General features: G+C 44.6%; 1 protein-coding gene across 2 annotated transcripts in view; it reads left to right on the top strand.

Annotated features, from left to right (window-relative positions):
* The first annotated feature begins 18968 nt into the window (after nucleotides 1–18968).
* The window catches only part of FTCDNL1 (formiminotransferase cyclodeaminase N-terminal like), a 93115-nt gene continuing 86721 nt past the window's right edge, over nucleotides 18969–25362 (top strand). For both annotated transcript variants that reach the window (XM_082261941.1, XM_082261940.1), the window contains exon 1: nucleotides 18969–19013. The gene's annotated coding sequence lies outside the window, so the exon portion shown is untranslated. The remainder of the gene's footprint in view (nucleotides 19014–25362) is intronic.

Genomic DNA, 25362 nt, shown 5'->3' with positions numbered 1-25362 from the left:
TCAACGCTCACCGCTTCCGCCGCTCGCTACGGCTCTGACTGGCAACTCTGTGGTGATCACATGACAGGGTCAGTACCTTGGCGGAGACATGATCACATGATCACTGTCCCCTGGCCTGTCATGTGACCTAGTCTAGTAGTGATAATGTGGGATCTGTTCTCCCTGGATTTGCTCTATTAAAGATACAGGAGAGTTGTCACCCTGATATTCCATGGCCGAACCCTTTCACTGCTAGAACAATTGTTTGGCACATTTTTCAGTCTATGTATGTTGGGGGACACTTCAATTGTTTTTTTGTTTTTATTTGTCACTAAGAGCCGGTGTTCCGTGAAAAAACCATACCCGTGAGAAAACCATACCCTCGTCACTTCCGGTGCACCTACGGAGGGTATGGATTTCTCACGGTAGTTAAACTTGCGGCGCTTACATTAAAACAGCTCCTCTGCAACATAAATCATCTCCGCTCCTATCCCTGTCACTTCCCTGCTCTCGGGTAATAAATATAAAAGCGGATCACGGAGCCGAGATCGCCGTCATTGATATCTCCTACACCCGCCGCCGCTTTTATATTTATTACCGGAGATGAGGGAAGTTACAGCGATAGCAGAGGAGATGATTGATGTTGCAGCCGAAGTGTTTTAATGTGCCCGCCGCAATTAGAACATTAGACACAGTGCCGTGATAATTTCATGCCCACCGAGCATGCGCACTTCTCAAATTCTTTCATGTTCAATTGCGTATCCGGGGCTCTGAGCGTGCGCACTGCTGCGCTGCTCAGCTGTTTCAGACCGGAAGTGACGAGGGTATGGTTTCTTCACGGGGTATGGTTTTTTAACGTTACACTGGTTCACATTAATCCGACTCAAAGTCGCCCTGACTTTGGGCAACTTTGAAGTCGCCTGTGCAGCGCAAATTCATCGCGGCTTGCAAACGACTTCTCATAGTGCAGACTCAATGCAAGTCGCTCCGACTTCGCCAAAAAAACGTGCAGGAATCTTTTTCCAAGTTTGAGTCGCTTTCATTAGAACGGTTCCATTGCACAGCATTGGGAGCTACTTGTCAGGCAACCAAGTCGCCGGACAAGTCGGAGTAGTGTGAACCGGTGTTCCGTGAGAATTACCTACCCCGTGAGAAAAACCTACCCCTCGTCACTTCCGGTTCACGGCACTGTATGTATTGCAGCGGGTACATTAAAACAACTGTGCTGCAATACGAGTCATCTCCGCTCCTGTCCCTGTCACTTCCCTGCTCTCGGCAAGTAAATATTAAAGCGGCGGCGGGTGTATGAAAACATAAATAACGGAGCCGAGAGCCGCTTTTATATTTACTTGCCGAGAGCAGGGAAGTGACAGGGATAGGAGCGGAGTTGACTCATAGTGCAGCACAGCTGTTTTATGTAACCGCCGCGTGGGTAGGTTTTTTTCACGGACACCGTGATATTTTCATACTAGTGCGCATGCGCACTAGTCAGCTCCTCGCTTGTTCCATTAGGTATCCAGGGCTGTGAGCATGCGCACTGCTGTGCTGCTCAGCTGTTCCTGGCCGGAAGTGACGAGGGTAGGTTTTTCTCACAGGGTAGGTAATTCTCACGTTACACCGGCTCTTAAAAAGGTTGTAAACCCGATTTTTTTTTTTTACACCCTGAAAGAGAAACACATAATGAGCTAGTATGCATCGCATACTAGCTCATTATGAAATACTTACCTCAGAACGAGCTCCCGCCGTGCCGCCCGCTTACCTGTATGACGGGCGACATGTTCAGTCGCCCATCTTCCAGGATCGCGGCATCCGGCCATCTGATTGGCCGGAGCCGCGGTGACGTCACTCCCGCGCGCACGCGCGGGAGCCGACGATCACGGCACGGGGCTCTGAATGAACGGCACCAGCGGCCGTTCCTTCAGAGCGCCTGCGCCACTGACGTCACTGGCTGCACGTAAGGTAAATATCCCCTAAACGGTGCATGTTCAGGAGATATTTACAGTACCTATAGGTAAGCCTTATCATAGGCTTACCTATAGGTACAACTTGCAGAGGAGGGTTTACTTCCTCTTTAAACGAAGCCCCGACACGGTCGCCCGGACACCACTGTGGGGGCTGTCATGTTCCCTCAGCGTCTCTTCCGGGTTTGGCCGCTCCGAGTCCTTCAGAGCGCATGCGCCGCTGGTTACAGCTGCTGCATGCAGGGCGAATATCTCCTAAACCATACAGGTTTAGGAGATATTAATTTTACCTACAGGTAAGCCTTATTATATGCTTACCTGTAGGTAAAAGGTAAAAAAGCGACAATGCTTCCACTTTAACCTAAAGTGGGAGTAAACTTCCACTGATTGGTTGTACCCATAGCATACCTCCCAACTGTCTCTGATTTCGAGGGACTGTCCCTGATTTGGAGCAAAGTCCCTCTGTCCCTCTTTCCTCCTCATTTGTCCCTCATTTTGGTCTGATCTACATAGTTGTAATTAAAATGCACTTTTTACCTTTCCAAACGTATTTCCTGGTGCTAAACCTTTCATCCCATTTCTTAATTGCTGCATTTGTAAATTTCAAAAGCCAATATAAAGGAATAGTAGTGGTAAAAAAAAAGCACTCGTGGGTTTAACAAAGTATGTTTTTTGTATAATTCTCCTTTAAGAGGGCGCAGCAGGGGGTGTGTCCTATGCCTACATACTTTTGTTAATAGGTGTCCCTCATTCTCATCTCAAAAAGATGGGAGGTATGCCTATAGGTAAGCTTATTATAAGAAACAAAATGGCCCCTGCCCCTATCTATAACTGGCCTTAACAGCAAAGAGCACATGGAAGGGCTGCATATGCAAAACAAAACCAGAAAAATTCCCAGCTCAACTCGCCAACCAGTCTGCCTAACAACTGAATTAACCTGTCTAACAGTATGTGTTAAAAACAGGGGTTTAGTTAGCACACATTTGCAAACGCATTTGTAAGCTGCAGAGCCACTTCACAGCACCCTGTATTACCTGCAGTCCTAACTCCTGTAATTGCTTAACAGTCTTCACAGTGGGAGCACATATATTTCTAATGCAGGGGTCTTAAAACTATGGCCCTCCAGTTGTTCAGGAGCTATAATTCCCATCATGCCTAGTTATATCTGTGAATGTCAGAGTTTTACAATGCCTCATGGGATGTGTAGTTCCGCAACAGCTGGAGGGCCGTAGTTTGAAGACCCCTACTCTAATGGATAGATAGAGGGCAGGTGAGCCAGGAGGTAGCGACGTCCTCTTTAAAGGCAAAGGGGCACACTGGGCACCCAGCATAGAGCACAATGGCAGCAAAGGTGTCCAGTGTGTCCCCTCACCAGAATATATCAACAACAAACAAAATGGCCCCTGCCCCCACCTATAACTGGCCTTCATAGCAAGGAACACATGGAAGGGCAACACATGCAAAACAAAAACCAGAAAAAACTCCCAGATCAACTCACCAACCAGTCTGCTTAACATCCAAATGAACCTGTCTAACAATATGCATTAAAACTGAATATATGAGATCCTGTGAGCTACTAGGACTACAATTCAATTAATAAAGCTGACTGCACTGGTCACTTCCCTTAAAATAAGTGCAATAATCTAAATTACAGTATATTAAAAGTGCTGAGCTTTCAAAATATTTGTGTAAATATATCTAATAATAAAAATATAGTGGTAAAAACATTATAAAACTCAATAAATAAATGAATGTGTTGAAGCGTGATGAACTAAATATTATCCAATATATAACCTAAATATGTTCATGTGCTAATGCCATGAAATATTATACAACATAAAATCCTAATAGATGCAAAACACCCCACCGTGCTAATAATTCCAATTACCAATACATGTGAATCAAAACATCTAAAAAATGTACTTGGTGACATACACAAAATAAAACTGCTAGATGAGAATGATTGAAGTCTTTCATACGTGGTGATATAACAGATACAAATGAGACACTGAGCAACACCGTATCATATACAGATCAAAGTCCTTAATATTGTTGCATTCCAACCACCAATGTTCCGTTAACCTTATCCCGGATAGCTCTCTTACTGCTATATAATACTGGAGATTTCCCCTTCCTCTTGCAATCCCCCCTTAATGTTATGCGCTCACCTCAATAGATGTAATGTTGTGCTCAGATAGATATCAATACGATCCACACTGAAAGGAACTGGATGTTAACCTCAGGATACTCAGCTCAGCTGTCCACTGGGATCTGCCATCGCATCAATCTGATAGGAGTCCTCCAAAATCAATGGCTTCTCATCCTCAGATGTGGCCCTCAGCCATAGATATATAAATAAAGGATGCAAAAACCCATAGTGCGAATACCATTTGATACAAAAAAATATTTATTTTAAATGCAATAAAAACACTCACATGGTTCTGGTGCATGAGAGCACCAGTCCATACAAACAAAGTAAAATTATAAACGATCAGCCCAATGGTGCCGCTGCTAGTATGCTCCGAGTTAAGCGACAATAGCCTGGCCCCTAGCAACCTTGGGATGAATTACCATGATTACCTGTTGATAAAAGTTGACTAGTTCACCAACCAATCAGATCCCCCTGAGAAAGGCACGGAGTCCCGGTGCCGCCACGCGTAGGGGAGGGATACTAGCAGCGGCACCATTGGGCTGATCGTTTATAATTTTACTTTGTTTGTATAGACTGGTGCTCTCATGCACCAGAACCATGTGAGTGCATTTAAAATAAATATTTTTTGTATCAAAAAGTATTTGCACTATGGGTTTTTGCATCCTTTATTTATATATCCATGGCTGAGGGCCACATCTGAGGATGAGAAGCCATTGATTTTGGAGGACTCCTATCAGATTGATGCAATGGCAGATCCCAGTGGACAGCTGAGCTGATTATCCTGAGGTTAACATCCAGTTCCTGTCGGTGTGGATCGTATTGATATCTATCTGAGTGCAATATTACATCTATTGAGGTGAGCGCATATAATTAAGGGGGGATTGCAAGAGGAAGGGGAGATCTCCAGTATGAACATATTTAGGTTATATATTGGATCATTTTTAGTTCATCACGCTTCAACACATTCATTTATTTATTGAGTGTTATCATTTTTTGACCACTATATTTTCATTGTTAGATATATTTACACATATATTTTGAAAGCACAGCACTTATAATATACAGTAAACCTCTGCTCTATCGCGGTTCAGTTTTTGCGGTCCCAATATATTGTGTTTTTTTTCTGTAATGTTATTTTATTAATTAAATCATTAAAAATTAATTATTTTTGTGTTTTCCATAGCTCTTGCTCTGTCTCTCAGTATCTTTTACGTGTTTAAATGAGATTCTATTGTTTTAAAAGTGTGTTTAAAGACCTTAAAATGCTTTTAAAAGTACAGTGAAAGTTAAAAAAAACATGCCTACAGTGTATTTTAATAGGGTTTTTCTATTTCGCGGATTTTCACTTTTTAGCAGTATGGTGCGGAACGTAACCCCAGCGATGGAGGGGGGTTTACTGTAATATGCATTAAAACTGACAAACAGTTTTATTGGTGAGTTGAGCTGGGAATTTTCTGGTGTGCTCTTTGCTATGAAGGCCAGTTATAGGTGGGGGCAGGGACCATTTTGTTTGTTGTTGATATATACTGGTGAGGGGACCCACTGGACGCCTTTGCTGCCATTGTGCTCTATGCTTGGCACCCAGTGTGCCCCTGTGCCTTTAGGGAGTACTGGGCTACCTCCAGGCTCACTTGCCCCTTATCTATCTATTAGAGTGCATGTGCTTCTACTATGGAGACTCTCATAAATTTACAGGAATTAGGACTGCAGGTAATACAGGGTGCCGTGAAGTGGCCCTGCAGCTTACACATACGTTTGCAAATGTGTGCTAACTAAACCCCTGTTTTTAACGCATACTGTTAGACAGGTTAATTCGGTTGGTAAGCAGACTGGTTGGTGAGTTGAGCTGGGAATCTTTCTGGTTTTGGTAAGCCTATGATAAGGCTTACCTATAGGTACTGTAATTATCTCCTAAACGTGTGCCATTTAGGAGATATTTACTGCAAATGCTGCCGATGATGTCATCAGTGCATGCGCTCTGAATGAAGGGCCACCCATGGCGTTTCTTCAGAGGCCTGTGCCGTGACCGGCAGCTCCCGCGCACATGAGCGGAAGTGACGTCACTAGGGATGGGCTGTAAGTTCAACTCGAACATCAGCTGTTCGTGTATTCGCCGCACACACGAACAAATGTGGCACTCGGCGGGAAGTTCGCCCACCGATGAATGCCCCATAATGCACTGCGCTGGTGCAGTGAATATAATACTGATGATTGGTAAAAGCTTGAACCTGAACTGTATGCTTTGGGCAGTCATAGCACAATGTCCTGTCAGAGCCATGATTGGCCAAAGGCAGGGTGCTTTTAGCCAATCATATCCGCGCCCCACACTATATAAGGTTGCTGCTTACATGGCAGCCGTGTATAGTGTGTTATAATAGAGATTAGGCAGGTAGTTAGTGGATAGTGTGTTGAGTTAGTTTAGTGCAGTCAGTGTAGTGTTCAGATTATACCCCACTTTTATAATGTATAGATAAGTTGTTGTCCTGGGTCACCTTTCAGTGCTCCTGAAGTTTTGTGTCCCTGTCCCTTTTAGTTTGTGAGCAGTGCCCAGCCAAGCTGACCAATATTTCCCATAGATGCCAATTTTAAAGACAGGAAGCAGTGCCATGTCAAGCTGACCAATATTTCTCATAGACACCAATGTTAAAGATGGGTAGAGGTACCATGCTAAGCTGACCAATATTTCCCATAGTCCCAATGAGCACTGAAAGCTGAAAATTAGTCTAGGGAGGAAGGGGGTGAAAGTGCCCGGTATTTAAGTGGTTAAGGGGAACTTCACGCCAAAATAAAAAAAAATAACAAACGGCGTGGCGTTCCATACCAGGCCCTTTGGGTGGGGGGCTTATCAGAATCTGGAAGCCCCCTTTAATAAGGGGCCCCCCAGATCCTTCCCCCCTATGTGAATGGGTATCGGGTACATCCTACCCCTATCCATTCACCAAAAAAGTGTACAAAAAAATAAACACATAAGACAGTTTTTGACAAGTCCTTTATTTAAAAAAAATAGAGTCCCTCGATGTAAATTCTTAGTCAATCACGACACCTGCCAGAAAAATAGAAAAAATTTCAAAAAGGCTTCGCCTCTTCTGAGGCTACCCGCCATATGTCACTCTTTAACTTTGACAGCTCTTTTATAGGCAAGGGACTGGACCGCCCAGGTACGTCACCTGGTGGCACCGCCCCCTTCTGATGTCACATGACCTAAATAAAGAGCTGTGACCTTATAAAAGAGCTGTCAAAGTTGAAGAGCAGCAAACGGTGGGTAGCCTCAGAAGAGGTAAAGCGTTTTTTTTTTTTTTTTCTATTTTTCGGGTGTGGTGGGCAGCATGATTGACTGTGAAGTTACATCAAGGGACTCTATTTTTTATTCAGATAAAGGTCTGGTATGGATTTTTTGGGGGGGGGACCCCACGCAGTTTTTTCATAAATTTTATCTGTATTGCCGGGAGCCGCAAGCAGGTTTAAATTACATTTTTTCCTTTAGAAATGTCAGTATTGCTGCAGCAGGCTCTATACATCGTACAGATGCGCCACCATACAGGCAACCCCCCCCCCAGGCACGATACTGTATTTAAAGACATTTTTCATTTTTATTGTTTCACTTTAAGCATCATTCAAATCACTGCGCCTGTAAAAAGGATAATTTTTCAGAAACATTTTTTGCTTTGATACATGCCCCCCAGTGCAGTACCCGGTCCCCATACAGTTTTTATGGCAATAACTTGCATATAAGCCTTTTACCAATTCAATACAGGGCACTTTTACCCCCTTCCTGCCCAGGTCAATTTTCAACTTTCAGCACTGTCACACTTTGAATGACAATTGCGCAGTCATGCTACACTGTACCCATATGACATTTTTATAATTTTTTTCACACAAATAGAGCTTTCTTTCTGTGGTATTTAATCACCGCTGGGTTTTTTATTTCTTACAAAAAAAAAGAGAAGAAAGACAGAACATTTTGAAAAAAAAAAGTTTTCTTATTTTCTGTGAGTAAATTTTGAAAATAAATAATTTTTCTCCTTCACTGATGTGCGCTGATGAGGCGGCACTGATGGGCACTGATAGGCTGCACTGATGAGCACTGATGAGGTGTCACTTATAGGCACTGATGAGGTTGCACTTATGGGCACTGATGAAGAGGTACTAATATGCTGTACTGATGGGCACTGATAGGGGGCACTGATAGGCAGCACTGATGAGCACTGATAGGCGGCACTGATGAGCACTGAAAGGTGGCACTGATTGGCACTGAGAGGTGGCACTAATGGGTACTGAGAGGCTGCACTGATGGGCGGCACCGAAGGGCACTGACGGGCGGCACTGATGAGCACTGACAGGCAGCACTGATGGACACTGATGCACAGCACCATCAGTGCCCACAATAGGTGCCCATAGTGCTGCCAGTCAGTGCCCATCAGTGCCTAGATGAGCAGGCACTGATGGGCACAGATTGGCAGCGCTATGGGCACTGATTTTGGGCACTGATGGTGGCACTGTGGGCACTATTGGTGGGCATTGACTGGCACTTTATTTCACTTTCGTGTAATCAGGGCACAGATGAGCCGAATAACGACACTTCCTCATTTACATGTGACCATCTGTGATTGGGCACAGCCGATCACATGGGTAAAGAGTCACGTCATTGACTCTTTACTGAGATCGGGGTCGCGGCCACAATCACCGCTCTGCACGCTCCCACTGGCGCTCAAGAGAGGCAGTTCTGGTGCGCCGTCATGTGACAGCGTCCCAGAACAATGGATGCACCGCTCCACCGTCATTTGACGGCAGATGGGTAGGAACTGGTAAAAATTAGGACTTTTGATTTTTCATGTTCATGTCCCATAGACTTTAATAGAGTTTGCATGTCCGCTAGAACTTTTCCCTGTTTGAGATACTCTGGTGCGAATCGAACAGGAGGGTGTTCAGCCCATCCCTAGACTTCACGCAGCTCCGGCCAGTCACACAGCCGGAGTCTGCGGACCTGGATGGAAGAAGGGTGAAGATGGATGCGGCCTCCAGCGAGGAAGACGAGGTAAGTTTCACAAATGCATTGTGAATACTAGCACATTATGCCTTTACTTTGCAGGTCAGGTAAAAAAGAGGCAGCATTTACTTACTCTCTAACCTTATTGCTATCACATATCTAATATGTGATCCAGCCCTTCCGGGTAGGGGGCACACATGCGTGCGCTGCTCTGGCTATGCTTAGTCATAACACAAGCCGATCAGCGGGTCCCAGCCAATGATTATCAGTGAAGAGGAAGACAGAACAGAGCTCTGTGAATGTAAACAGCACAGAGCTCTGTCCTGTCAGTAGGGACGTGGCGGTTTTTGTTTCCCTGCATAGCAGGGAATAAAAACCTGTGCATCCCTTTGTAAAAACAGCACACAGTTAATGTACCAAGCACTGTTAGGCATGTAGTTAAAAAAATCTCCAGATGTGTGAAAAGAATTATATACATTTTTTTGGGTACAGTGTTGCATGACCACGCAATTGTCAGGTAAAGTAACGCAGTGCAAAATTCATGAAGGGGTAAAACCTACCAAAGGTCAAGTGGTTAAGTTGTTTTGAACATTTTGACAATATAAATTTATTGCCTGACTTAAACTCTGTGTGTTTACTGCCTGCAATGCCATGTTGCACCTTGCTCACAAGGGGTCTATTAGACTCCTGATGTCTCCCCTGCCCTCCACTCAAGCTAATAGGATGCATATCATACTACATTAGCTGGATCTCCGGCCACAGTGCCCAGGCAAAGCGGCAGCCAAAACTAGACGTGACATAATTTTTGTTGCTTCCAGGTCCTTACTAGCTAGGGGAGATCAGGAAACAGACATTTGTTGGTCTCCCACCCCTTTACCCAGAGACATCCAACACACAGGTCCACCTGCAGTTGCTATTGGAAAAAACAGATTTATGATCATAAGGCTTGATTGGCCCTTATAACAAGCACCGATTTGGAAGGGGAACATACACCCTTGTGGGTTTCTGGTGGGGGTTTTTCACGGTAGCCTCTTAATTTCACCTGCACATGTTTTTTTTTTTCTGAATAATCATAATTGCGGCTTCTTTTTTGAGTGGACTTTTTTCATAAAACTGTGTTGATTTCAGTAATCTCAGAACTTACATATTGTGCACTTAGGTTTATTTATTATTTTAGTTTCATATAGTAAATTATTTTCTATCCAATATTTGTTTACACATTTGAAAGTGCGGCACTATACATATATGTGTGCATTTTTTCATATATATTCACATACTTGCAGCTTAATAGTATTTTTTTGTTGTTGCCCACATTTTTTTTATTCAAAAACACAATATAATACTCAATATTTTGGTAAAATATAAAAGATGATGTTGCGCCAAGTAAATGTATACCAAACGTGTCAAAATTCTAAATGTTGCACGCTCGTGAAATGGCAACAAACTATCCAATAAAACTGAGATCGGTTTGATCGGCTGCTTCTCTGGCCGCTAAAGGCCAGGAAAACACAAAAACTAAACTGGAAGTGACAACATTCTCATTACTTCTGGCTTCATTCATCACAGAAGAGAGGGAGGAATGAATGTTCCTCCCTGTCCTTTGTGGACAGTTGGCCCAACGGGTTGTAGGAATCCCAAGCTCCCCGGTGGAACCAGAAAGCTGGGGAAGAACAACGACGGATGGCGGTGAGAGGAGGGCCCACTTCTGAGCCTGTAAAAGTGATTTAGTGGCTATAAAGCCACTTGGATACATTTTACCAGAAAGCCAATTGCATGAATCATGACTGCTGCTGTATAGCCCCCTTTTCCTGAGGCTGTATGTATATATGGCATAAGGGTGGAAAGGGGTTAAGGTTAACCTCATGCACACTATTCACATTTTATGAAGAAGTAAAAACACTTTAACCACATCCCGCCCGCCCTATAGCACATTGACGGCGGGATTGTGGTTGTATTATCCTGACCGGACGTCATATGACGGCGGCAGGATAATACAGCTCTGCGCGCCCCCCGGGGGCGCGCAGAGCGGCTATCGGTCATGCGAGGTGTCAGTCTGACGCCTCGTTCACAGGGAAGTCAGTGCGTGTGACCGGCGGACCCGATGTCCCGACGCTCCTTTACTCGTGCCTGTCAGGCACGAACTAAGGAAAGCCGATCAACGGCTCTTCCTGTTTACTATGTGACCAGCCGTGATTGGACACGGCTGGTCACATGTTAAAGAGCCTACGTCAGTGTTGTTCATCCCCTGTGATAGCAACAGAGTTGATAAAAAAAAGTAGTGTAAAAAAATAAATTTAAATAAAATAAATAATAATTGTAAAAAATGTAACGCGCCCCCATTCCCCTGTGCTCATGCACAAACCCGAACATGCCCGTAGGTCCCACACACATGTAAACGGTGATTGCCCGACACATGTGGGTAATTTTTACAAACATCAAAGTGAGAGCAGTAATTCTAGCTTCCGTTCGCTGCTTGCGTTTGGGAGCTTTCTGATCATGTGACCGCCGTTATAGCCAATCAGGGCAGTCACGTGACTATAAGCTCCGCCCTGCCTCCCGTCATTCTAAACCGCTTAAAGGGCCGGAAGGCATTGGCTCTAAAGGGTTAAACCGTTGCCTATGAATATTTGAATACGCCATAGTTTGCCATCATTTCACAGGCATGCACAGTGTGTGGTGTTAAGTATCTATGTACTTGACATACCATTATCTTTTATATTTTACAAAAAAAAATAAATCAATGGGTATTATATTAGGTTTGTGCGCACTAACATTCATTAAAACATATTTTTTCCTGAAAATGTACATTTGCAGTCTAGGAACTCTTCTGCTTGGATTGGGGTAGATGTAAAGGCCTACTCTCAGGCCTCCTCTTGTTTTCTATGTCATCTTTGGTTGATTTAGTTGGATAATAACTCTCTCTATTAATTTTTTGTACCTGTTTAATATGTATTACCTGAAATCTGCCAATAAAAATGATTGCAAATTAAAATTTACATTTCATAAACACACACTATTCTCCAGAGCTTCTGCTTAAAAAAATATATTTCCGGACAGACTCCATGGCAGCATATGTATGGGTTAACCCCGCCTCCACTCCTCCCCTATAGGACCCCATTCCCATAAATCTTTGCTCTAAACCAGAGGCCGCGTTCATTTTTTGTCCTCCTAAAGACCAGAATGCTAGAAGTCTTACCTTGGATAAAGTGTCCATGATCGAGGCCTGGTTGTTCCGCAAGCTGTGCCCCGGAAGACGTGTGGAGTCTCCAGCAGTCCCCAGCTATTAGCGGGGTGGAGAAGGACCATGGATGCGGTGCCATGAAGAGCTTAAGCTTCGTTATTGGCAGGCAAAGGGGCAGTACGGCCTAAGAGCCTAGCTATTAGCAGGTGCCCATAAACGCCCGTGTGTAATGTTCTGGTACCTCTGGTACCCTTGTTCCATATTTCTCCTTTGCTAATTGCGTCCCATCTTGTGTAACAAGAGACGCATATACCTTTAAGACCAGGATGACATCATTGCCGAGCGCCGCTATGAGCGGCTATTTCAATCGCCGGCTTTCTCTCACTCATTGCTCGTTCAAACCACATGTTCACCGCACCTTCTCCTGTGAAGTCGGAGCTGCTGACATTTCCTTTGCTGAACTGACGCCGGAACCTCGCCGCTGATCCGTATCTCGCTACGGGATCACCTCTCTATCTATGGACATTGTTACTACTAACCTATCTAAGTGATAAGTACCCCACAGGGGATTCCTTACTAACCAATCTCCTACTGTCATCTACTGCAACTACCAGGACTATCTATCTATCTATTCCATACCATCTGCATAGACTGTTAGCTCTTGGGACTACCTTCAACTATCCTTGCACTAGGTTACTCTGTCTGAGTATACTCCATCTGTGTCCACTTACCATGTGCACTATACTAGACATCAGAACCTATCTGCTTTACCATCACCTGCAACTCTCCTAATATTACTCCTAGTAATCACCATACAACCTGTCTCTCATCTATACATTCTCATATGTTCTATCCCTCCACTAATACATCTGATTGAGTATATGTATATTGCATAACAGGCTGTACACCGTGATGAAGTCCTGAGAGTTGGATAGGTTTATTCAACAGTATCTCTACAAGGCTACTGAGTGTGATAATTCTGCAGCTGACAATCCATCCATTAACAAAAACGCATGAACGTTACACCGTGGAGCAGCGTCTTCTGGATCCAGGCATGGTCATGGGGGATCCCTTGTGCAGTAATGTACACTTTTATGTTGCATATTCCATGGCAGCAGTTGTGTGTGTTCGTCTATTTTTCTTCCCTGGCTCTAGTGTCTTCCAGCCTAAGGTGGCTGGAGGAAATTTGCATTCCAAGCCACCACTCTCTCTTCCCTTCGCCCGGCGTCCCTGAGATACTCCTGTCCAGGGACTCCGCATGTGCACTGTGGGCAGCGGTGGCATCATTACAGTGGAGAAATTCAATCAGCTGTCAGTACTGTTGATATTGGGTTTTCTCTGTGGTCAGCTTGCAGCAGTTTTCCCTAAATTCTGGGTGCAATCATCACGGGTATATGCTCTGCATTAACACCCTTGTATGCTGCCTGTGTGTGTGTAATCCTGCATTGGTTCTCACCTGTGTAGGTTGGCTATCTGTGCAGTTTCTATGCTAGGAATGTATCACTGCCCCCTCCTTGTGGTCAGCCCTTGTGTAGCAGGTGTGAGAGGGTGTGTTTAACCCTTTCCTTTCCACGCTTACCTGAGCATTCCTTTTGGGTTTTAACCCTTTCCTTTATCCCATATTGTTTTTTTTTTTTTTTTGTTTTCTTTTTAGGTTCTTTAGTCCTCCTAGGTCATATTGATGATGAGGCGCATAGTGCAAGAATCTCTTGAAGATTTGGGTACAAGCCACACACAAAGTCAAACATCCATTACAGTGTGTTCTCCCACTTGGAAAACCAGGAAGAACTGGAACCGTCCTAATCAAGCCATCCATCTATGAAGACCTCAGACAGTGAGGCAGAGCTAGATGAGTCCCTTTGCCCTTGTGACGCCTTTGGTCAAGGCAATGAAGGGGGGGGTTTACATGAGTAGAACATGTAGAGTCTCCTGCAAAGCAAGAGGATATTATTTAAGCACCTCTAGAGAGAGCGTTCTAATTTCCCATTTCTAACGGAAATAAGGGACTCATTTTGGATGAGTGGAGCAAGGTCGTGCGATATACCTCCCTTCTGTACAAAATGGCGAAGCTCTATCCTTTCAGAGATAAGGATGTGAAGCATCTAATGGCTGACTCTCTAGTTGTTGAGGCATTGATAAGGCAAGCAAGCATGTCGCTCTTCCTTGGAAGATGCAGGGAATGGCCTGAAAGTTGGCCTGGGCTCTTGTGGCTATGTTTAAAGTGATGAAAACGTGGAAGGAGAATGTGGACACAGTATTCAAGAGTGTTTTCAGAAACTCTGTAGTTCAGGAGCTGGAGCTGGTGTCAGTTTCCATGGTTAGGCTCCAATTGACATCATCCGCACAGTGGCGTGGGTTATGCTCCCGTCAGTTACAGCAAAGTGAGTGCTATGGCTGGGGCCTGGGCTTGCTGATCCCACTTCTAACAGGCGTACTGTAAGATCCCTTTGAGGGAGCTTCATTTTTTGGCAAGCTGGATAGCACTGTAACTCAGGTCACAATTGACAAGTTGGGTCTTGCCTCAGGACCGGCGCCTGCTAGGCTGAAAGATAACACAGTCTAGATGACTAAGTTCAGAGCATGCGAGGGTCGCACGTTTTTACAGACCAGGTCTGGATTTTAGGAAGAGCTGGTGCAGAGGCCAGATACCCCCTCAGAAGTATGATACAAGCTTTACCTTGGCTACAAGAAGCTACTGATTTTGAGCCCTAGACCATTGGATTGTCAAAGTGGTCTTTTCTGGACACGCATGGTCCATAAGAAGTCCTCCCCATCTCGGATTAATTTCCTCGGATTTTGCTTCACTCTGAGGTAAAATTAAGCATATACTCTTGTATTACATAAATTCACTGGTGTTGCAAAGTACTGCTGTGCCTGTCCCAGAATGCAAGAGATTTCAGGATATGTACTCGCCCCTCTTTAAGGTCATAAGGAGGGGCTTGCGGAGGCCAATTTTAGACCTCGTGCACCTGAAACAATTTTCTTCAAAAGGAGAAGTTCAAGATGGAAACATTTTCCCTGATTCATAGGGTGTCCAGCCAGGCGACTGGCTCCTTTCCAATAGACCTAAAGATGTGTACTTTCATGTGCCCATTGTAGAAGATTTCTGCAGGTTCCTTCCGTTAGCCGTAGGTCAAGACCATTTCCAACTTGCTTGTTTACCATTCGGGCTTTCAACATCACCCTGTGTGTTTTTTAGGATCTTATTGGTTGTTAAAGTCTTTATCAAAGCAAGGAGCATACGTCTGCATAGTTACTTGGATGTCCTTCTCCTACTGTCCCAAGACAGAGGGCAGCTGCTAGGGCCCAGAGCTCAGGTCTTTTCAATGCTCCTCAAATTTGGCTGGTGGCTGATACTGGAAAAGAGACATCAAGAGCCCACTCAGTCTCTTGTGTGCCTCAGGGCTCAGTTCAATATAATCAAGTGGACAATTGCTTGGTCTCTGGATCTCAATGTTCTGGAACAGAATTCTCCTGGCCCTGTCTTCTTCCCACCTGAGCGCCTTACGGTATCTGAAATGATCGACACAATGGTTTCTACAGATCTGATTGGTCAGGAGCCAGGAAGCAGAATTCAGGTCTTCTACATAATTTCAGTGATGAGAGTTAGTCCCCTGGTGGATGCAATGGAGAAACTGGCTCATTTGCCATTCCATTGCCCCGTTTTCTAGTTCACAATCACATCAGATACCACCAATACGTGATAGGGGGGCTTGCTGCCTGTCGGAGATAGCTCAAGGCAGATGGGGCTGTCAATTTCACAAGATTGTGTTGAACATTCTGAATTACGAGCAGCCTTTTGCACCCTACAGGACTTTCGCCATATAACAAAGGGAGCCTCAGTGCTCTTAAGCTAGTCAACACTACGGCGGTCTTATACGTTAAAAGACAAGGGAGGACAAGGGAGGCCTGTTCTCTGTTACAGGAAGCCGAGCCAATTATGTCTTGCGTTTAGAAGATTCGAGCCTACATCTTAGAAGCTTATGTCCCTGGAGTCCAGAATATTCTAACAGACTTTCTTTCCAGAGTCTAGTGAGTCTAGTTGGACAAGTGGTCTCTACATGTGAAGCTTTTACAGATGCCCTGACGGATCATTGGAAATGCAGTGGGTCCTGTGCGTTTCATCAAGTCCTGGTCATCCTCGGGTTTCTAAGAAAACCCTGAACAGAAGTTGTGGAGGTAGTGGCAGTGATGTCTTATTGGCCAATTAGGCCTTGGTTCTCCTTGCTATCACTGTTCAGCTACCGAAACCCAGTGCCCTTTCTCATCAAGCCAGACCTTCTGTCAATGGGTGCATTTATACATCCATGTCCAGCACAGTTATGTCTGACGGTCTGGTTCTTGAGATTGGAGGTCCTCGACTGCTCCTCCAGAGTCATCTCCTCTCTCTTGAATGCTACTAGAGTGAACACAAACAATGTTTAGGGGAGAATCTGTTCAAAGTCTGTGCAATACATATCTGCTTCTGACGGACCATAAAGTGATCCAGAAGCTCTAAATATTCTGGGCTTCCTCCAGTCGGATTTAGATCTGGCTCTATCAGTCGGCTCCCTCAGAGTACAAGTGTCAGCTTTATCGGTCTTCACAGGTGTTTCCAGGTCTAGGCATCTTTTCCTGTCCAATTCTTCAAGGGAGCAACTAGGCTCAGACCTCGGAGTAAGCGGAGGTTTTCCAAATGAAGTCTCCCTTTGGTTCTCAACTCCTTTTGGGAATTAGAACGGAGTGTTCTAGGGCTGTCTCCATTAAAGGCCTCTCTGTCATGTTCGCCTTTCTCCTGGCTATCAGGTCGGCAAAAAAGCCTCAGAGATTGATTCACTGGTCATGGAAAACGTTTCTTAACATTCTTCCAGTTCGAGCACTGCTTTTACTTCTGCTTGACTCAATTCCCAAGGGAACATGCCTGTGTGTATCGAGCTTTGTTCACCGGGGTGCCCTTCACCCCACCCAAGGGTATCTTTTCACCTGCTTGGGTGGACCCCACTACCTAAAGGAGGTCAGTGTGCATATCATAATAGCACATTATGTGAAACTTACCTTAAAATGAAGCTGTTCCAGCACTGTGGCCTCTGACATCTTCACCCGTCTTGCTTCTGGGTTCGCGGGCTCCAGCTCTGTGACTGGTCGGAGCCACGATTACATCACTCTTGCACATGGGCACGAGAACTTTCGTTCATGGCACAGGGCTCAGAAGCATGCGCCAATGATGTCACTGGCTGCATATAATGTAGATATCACCTAAAGTTTAGGAGATATTTACAATACCTATAGGCAAGCCTTAATATAGGCTTACCTAAAAGTCAGGAAAGGAAGCTTACTTCCTCTTTAGACTGGTTGTATGCCTCTTTGTTATTGTTACCTACAGGCAAGCCTATAATGAAGCTTACCTGCAGGAAAAATTAATATATGCTAAACATTCACAGTTTTGGAGATATTCACCCTGCATGCAGCCGCTGATGTCAGAACTTCCGGAACTTCAGAGCTTCTTGCTGGAACCAAAGACATCATTACAGCTCTGGCCAATCACAGCACCAGAGTCCACAAACCTGGAAGAAATGCCACGGGAACATGTCAGCCCCCTCAGTGGTGACCGATGCCACTACGGGGGCTTTGTTCTAAGGTAGGTATGCATACTTACCAACTGTCCCTTTTTTCCTGGGACAGTCCCTGCAAATAGGAGCCTGTCCCAGGTAATTTATATTGTCCCTGGAAGCGCCTGTTAATCGGGCTGCCCATAAATGTTACGTAGAAGTAGTGCAGCTGAATGGGAGACTTATTCCAACTCTTCTACTGTGGCCTTAAGTTTGAAATTTCCCTTTTTAATATCCTGTAATTCTCTCCATATTGAGTAGACTCTATAATCTGATAAGTAGGCAAGATTAATTATGCAGAGTGGGCGGGGCTTCAGGGAAGTGGGTGTGGTAATTGATAGCTGTGCTGCAAAGTGACCCTGGAAATTTTTTTAAAATGTTGGCAACTATGGGTATGCCATAATGTGCTTGTATGCAATGCCATTGTCTTGCAGGGTTTTTTTTTTAGGGTTTACAACTACTTTAAGGGCTCTTTCACACGGTCTGCCTCCGTAGGCGGATCCGTGCTGTTCCGACAGCTCCATCTCCGCATGCAGTACGGAGAGGGAGGTGTCACAGCCCCCGCTGCTCTGTATGGGGAATCGGATGAGATCCGATCCCCAGGACGGATGGAAAATAGGGTTTCCATCCGTCCGGATTTCACGGACAGGATCGGATGCGGATGGCAGCGGGTGTCAGCGGACATGTCACCGCTGACATCCGCTGCTCCATAGGGCTGAATGGGGCATCCGATCAGATCCGCCTAAAAAACTGACAGGCGGATCTGATCGGACCGCCCGTGTGAAAGAGCCCTAAGAGTAAAAATACCACTCACAATTCAGAACCCAAACACAGGCATATTTCAGTACTATCCTCGACTTGCACATCTCTACCTGGCTACCGCACCTTAATCTATACAATTTATTTTCCCCGTTGACAATAGTATACGCTTTGACAGAGGTACTTTAGCAATAAAAAACTTATTATTGTTTTTATAGATTTTATAGATACATAAGTCTTCTGTTTGCAGTCCGATTGAAAAGAATGATGTGATATTTCTAGGACTTTAGGGCAGCTTCGGTCATTAGCGGTTTATAACACTAGGTGGCGCTGTAGGAACAGCCACGTTTGGACCCAGTGACTTGCCATAAGACGGAGCTGTGTGTATGAAGGCGGCCAGTACAAGGTAAAGACTTCCGGAGCGTAGAACACTCATCCAGGCTGAGCAGAGCTCTTCATTTATAGTTCACTCACAGTTTGTTCTCATAAAGAACGATAATAATTCATGAAATCCCACGTCATTCTCTCCTGAGCTGTGTACTGTTTAGCTGGTAGGAAATGCAGCACAGCCCCCTATAATGACCATAGAGACATTCTGAGACCTGTAGTTCTACAAGGGAGGGCAGGAGAGAGTCTGGAAGGAACATGAGAGCAGTTTGTTTTTATCCAATTGAAATTTTATGGTGACAACATTCACTTTAATTTTTATAACAGATGTTGACGAACTTGCTTTGAATCGAGGGGCCAGCTAAAAAAGTTAGGAGCCACTTTTTTTAAACCCCTTCACGCTGTTGGAGCGCAAATCTGCGGCCTTGGCTTCATGGAGTTGTACCGGGGTGATGCCTGCAGCTAGAGGCAACAACCCAGTACTGTTGTTAAGGGCCGGTTCACATTTCTGCGAGTGCGCCGATCGCATGTAATTCGGAGCGCACTGCTCCTTCGTTACATTCGATCGGAGGTGCGGATGCAAATTCAGCCATACACTGAATTCGCACTGTATCCGCACCAAACACGCACATGACCCTTTTTTCCAGCCGCATCAGGATCGGATCGCACAGTGGTTCACACTTGTGCGATCCGATCCTGTGCGAACTGTCAGATCGCACTGCGATATGCGATCAAACTGGGGGTGTCGTTAACATTTCATTGACACCCCCTGCGTATCGCATATGGCAGTGTGAACTGCCAGGGGTGCGTTTCAGATGCGGGAACAGGCTGCGAATTCGCAAGTGTGACCCGGCACTTAGAGCCGACGGTTGTTATTACAAGGAGAGGGAGGGGACGTTCCCCCACCCCCTTCCACAGCACGTTCGCCGGCTGGCCGAAGACCTGAATTAAGCCGGATTCAGCTCTGATCGGGTCTCCAATGTAGAAACCCGGAAGGGATGTCATGACATCACTTCCGGGTACTGGAGCCTTAATGACTTCCATACAGGGTCAATTCTTGCACTCCACTCCTACATGTAAGAATTATCATTTTTTTTTGCTAGACAATTACTCAGAACTCCTAAACATATATATATATATTTTTTTATATTATTATTTTTATTTATATTATAATTTATATATTTTTTTGTTTAGCAACGACCCTAGGGAATAAAATGGCGGTTGTTGTGACTTTTTATGTCACACAGTATTTGCGCAGCAATTTTTCAAAAACATTTTTTTTTTGGAAAAAAAACAGTTTCAAGAATTTAAAATAAAAAAAATAAATAATTTTTTTTTTATAATGTGAAAGATGATGTTACGCCAAGTAAATAGATACCTAACATGTCACGCTTTAAAATTTCACACACTCGTGGAATGTTGCCAAACTTCGGTACTTAACCACTTAAGGACCAGGCCTATTTCTGACACTTGTTGTTTACAAGTTAAAATCAGTATTTTTTGCTAGAAAATTACTTAGAACTCCCAAACATAATTTTTTTGTAGCAGAGACCCTAGAGAATAAAATGAAGATTGTTGCAATACTTTATGTCACACCGTATTTACGCAGTGGTCTTACAAACTGAATTTTTTGGGAAAAAAACAAAAAAATAAGAAAACTGTAAAGTTAGCCCAATTATTTTCTATATTGCGAAAGAAAATGTTACCCTGAGTAAATAGATACCCAACATGTCCTGGTTTAAAATTGCGCACACTCGTGGAATGGCGACAGACATTGGTACTTAAAAAACTCCATAAGCGACAGTTTAAAAATTTCCACAGGTTACCAGTTTAGAGTTACAGAAGAGGTCTAGGGCTAGAATTATTGCTCTCACTCTAACGATCGTGGTGATCCCTCATATGTGTGGTTTGAACACATTTACATGTGTGGCCGCGACTTGCATATGTGTTCGCTTCTGCGCACAAGCTTGGAGGGACGGGGTGCTCTAAATTTTTTTTTTTCTTATTTATTTTACCTTTTATTTTTTACTTATACACTGTCCCTTTAAAAAAAAAAATGTCATCACTTTTATTCCTTTTACAATGTATGTAAACATTCCTTGTAATATAAATAAGCAGGACAGGTCCTCTTTAACCACTTAAGCCCCGGAGGATTTGGCTGCTAAAGGACCAGGGGTTTTTTTGCGATTTTTTACTGCGTGACTTTAACGGACAATTGCGCGGTCGTGCGACGCTGTACCTAAACGAATTTGACGTCCTTTTTTTCCCACAAACAGAGCTTTCTTTTGGTGGTATTTGATCACCTGTGCGATTTTTTGATCACGCGCTATAAACAAAAAAAGAGCGTAAATTTTGCAAAAATAACAATATTTTTCACATTTTTTTATATGAAATTCCCCAAAAAAAAAAGTAAAAATCAAAATTTTTTAACATTTTTCGGCCAATTTGTTTTATGCTACCTATGTTTGGTAAAAAAAATCGCAAAAAGCGTATTTTGATTGGTTTGCGCAAAAGTTATCGCGTTTACTAACAAAGAGAAAGATTTTTGTCATTTTTGGTGTTTTTTTTTTTAACGCGTAATGGCGGCGATCTGCGATTTTTTTTTCGGTACTGCGACATTGCGGCGGACAGATCGGACCCTTGACTGACATTTTTGACACTTTTGGGGTTACCAGTGACATTACTGCAGTAATCAGTGCTATACATATGCACTGTTACTGCAAAAATGACACTGGCAGGGAAGGGGTTAACTTTATTGGACAGGGAGGGGTTAAGTGTGTCCTAGGGGCGTGCTTTCTACTGTGTAGGGACATTCCTATTGGTGTAAAAGCAAAGATCAACCGTTCTACATAGTAGAACGGTCAGATCTTTACTTTTACACAGGGAGAACTGACAGGCAGCTTGTTTACACAAGCTGCTCTGTCTTTCTCCCTTCACAGGAGCGATCGCAGTGTGACTGGCGGACATCGAGTCCGCCGGTCACACGCACTGACTTGCCTGTGAACGAGCCGCGGCGGGCGCGCGCCTCGGCGGGCGCGCGCCCGCCCGCGATAGGCTCGCAAGTCAGTGACAGGCGAGTGACGTACCGATACGTCACTCTGCCTGGCCGGGGCTGACCGCCGCAGTATATAGTCGTGCGGCGGTCGGCAACCGGTTAATGTGAAATCTGGGGTCAAAAAGACGCCATCCATAAAATTGATTCCGCCCTGTAAAAAATTCCAGGTTATGGCAGCTATCTGCCGCCATAACCCCAATATTTAGTGTCAAATTAGTGACGTACAACTGCGGTGGGGGGTCCGTAAGTGGTTAAAAATCTCCATAGGCAACACTTTAAAAATTTTAACAGGTTACCTGTTTATAGTTACAGAGGAGGTCTTGGGCTAGAATTATTGGTCTTGCTCTAACATTCGCGGCGATACCTCACGTGTGAATTGAACGCAATTTACGTATGTGGGCGCCGACGTACATATGCGTTCACTTCTGCTTGCGGGGACAGGGGCACTGTACATTTTTTCTTTTTTTTATTGTTTATTTTATTTATATTTTTACATTTTCCCTTTACATTTTTTTGTTTTTTTTTAATCACTTTTATTCCTATTACAAGGAATGTAAATATCCTTTGTAATAGGAATAGTGCATGACAGGTCCTCTTTATGGAGAGATCTGGGGTCAACAAGACCTCAGATCTCTCCTCCAGGCTAATAAGCCTGAGATAAAAAAAAAAAAAAACAATTTTGACTTTCCAGCCAAGATCACAGCAGTATTTATTACTGCCAGGCCAGACGTAATGTCATGACGTCGCGCCCAGGCCTCAGAGAGGCATAGAGACTGCCAGGGACCATCTGGCTCGCCGATCGCACAATTTTGGGGGTTCTAAGTCATTTTCTAGCAAAAAATACTGATTTTTAACTTGTAAGCAACCCTGTGTGGGAAACTATCACATATATACCTGCCAAATGTCTGGTATCATTTTTACAGCAGCCGCAAATCAAGTCACTGCAGCTGCGGCCTGTGAACTAACCACTCTGGCTGACATTTTGGGTTAAGTGTAGTGGTTGGGGGTATGGTAAAACCCATGGCCAGCTGCCTGTTTTTTACCAGCCACCAGTGTAAACAAGGCCCTAGCCCCCGTTCACACCGGTGCGACTTGTCTTGATATTTGACAGTTCCAAATCACATGACATGTTGCACCCTATTGTCAGCAATGGGACTATTCAAATCGGTGTGACTCTAACTTTGCGGTCCTGCATCGATGTGAAAAAAAGGTTCTTGCACTGCTTTTTGCAATTTCAGGTGCGACTTTCACCGTCATCTGTACATGAAGTCACAGAGATGTCAGGCAAGTCGCACCTGAAATCGCACTGACCTGTGGCTGTGAAATTGTGCTACTTCAAGTGAAGTAGCATAATTTTAAAGTTGCATTCAATGTGAATGGGGGCTTAAAGTGGAACTACACGTCATCTGAGCATCCTAAACCAAAATGCTATTTATTTCATTTTTAATATTCAAAGCAAACTCACTCATTCATCTGTGTCTTCATCCTTTATTTTGTTGAGAAAACGCTTTAAAAAACAGCCACTAGAATTTCTGGCTGTGGCCATTTTGAGTAAGGGCAGATGATTCATGTAAAATTTACTTCCTGGTATCCACCTGCCCCCTAGCTCAAGCGTACAAGCCGGAGAGAGTGTGTTTAGCTGAGAAAGCCCCTCTTCCCCTATTGAAGACTCCTGGTAGGTAAGACATAATTTGTCTAGGCATGGAAACCAGGAAGGAACTGAATAAATGTAAAAAAATGTTTAAAGCTGGGTTCACACTTGATTCACATACGGCTCACAACAGGGGTCTGGTGTGTCCCTGTTCTCTGTTTCAGGGACGAATTGGGCCCAAATTTTCGCCTTAAAGCGGAGTTCCGGGCACAGAAAGCATTTTTCAATAAACATACCCCCGGGACAGTCAGGGCTAGTACATTCCACAATGGCTAGCCTCTGATCTGTCCCGGTTCGCACTTACCTGCAAGAAGAAATACTTACTTATAAAATTTCTTTCACAGCGTTTCCATCTCTCTTGTGGGCAGCTGAAGCCGGCGCGATCCTCTTCCGCGTCTTCTTCCGCGTCCTCTTCTCCCAGAATGCGCCTGCACCGGCCCCGCTCGTCACTTCCGGCCCCGGAAGTGACGAGCGGGGCCGGTGCTGTCGCATTGATTCCTGGGAGCGATGACGTTCAGCTCCCAGGAATCATCGCGAAGGAGGAAGTGACGGAGAATTCGCGGCACAGAGGGAGGAAGTACATTGAGGTGAGTATTTTCGATCTTCAATTACAAGGTGAGTTTTAAAAAAAAAAAAAACCTAACTATCCAATTCCTTTTCAGGTGAAGGTGAAGAAGCGGACACAAAAAAAAAATATCGATTTTGTGCCCGGAACTCCGCTTTAATTCGGACCTGAAATAGAGCCAAAGATGCTGTCACGTACCTGGTCAGGGAGCCCAATGTGTAGAGTAGAGCCGCTCGTACAGTGTCGGCTCAGGGGTTGCTGATATAGAGACAGCAGCCACAAGAGCACAGAGACGTAGGAGTGCCTGCAGTCAGTCCAGTAATCCGCATGGCAGCAATCAGCAAGAGGATGTGCAGCAGACAGGCTGGTGGTAGGTAAGCTGGCACAGAGCTTGGCAGACTGAAGTAGCAGCTGAAGCAGACTGGATGTGCGGATGCAGAGTCCGAAGAGCCATGTCGGTAATGTTCAGGTAGATTGAGCAGAGACAGTAGGCAGAAGAAGAATCCAAAAACAAGCCGATGTGGAGGTATTGCGCAAACAAACGTAAGTCAGGTGTAAGCCGGATCAGAATCAGAGGTCAGCACAGGAAACAGGAATAACACACAGAAGTTGCAGACCAAACAGCAATGAGTCCATACTGCAGCCAGTGTAAATAGCCTGCCTGACGCGAACATTAGTGACAGGCGCCCGTGTGCATGCGCATTCGCCTTTGCGCGTTCCCTGTAACCATGTAAGTTTGCCTGAACAGTTGCTGGCTTGCGCATGTATATGCGCCGCAAACCTCCACCTGTACGGGCATGTCTTCCCTGACAGACTCACACGACGCCTGTGCAATTCGCTCCGCAGCCTCCCTGAAGATATGTGAACCGACTCCATTTAGAGCCGGACACACTCTCCTGTCATGCGACATGGATGAACCCAGCCTAAAACAAATAAATATAATACACACTGCTCAAAATAATAAAAGGAACACGTTTTAATTAGAGTATATCAGTGAGTCAAAGAAACTCCTGGGATTTTGATCAGGTCAGTTAAGTAACAGAGGGGGTTGGTAATTAGTTTGAGCTGCTTTGTTGTTAATAAAAGTAACAGGTGCA

Source organism: Pelophylax lessonae, assembly GCF_965119305.1.
Source record: "Pelophylax lessonae genome assembly, chromosome: 6".
In the NCBI taxonomy this organism is placed as follows: domain Eukaryota; kingdom Metazoa; phylum Chordata; class Amphibia; order Anura; family Ranidae; genus Pelophylax; species Pelophylax lessonae.
This window is presented reverse-complemented; position numbering and strand designations above follow the sequence as displayed.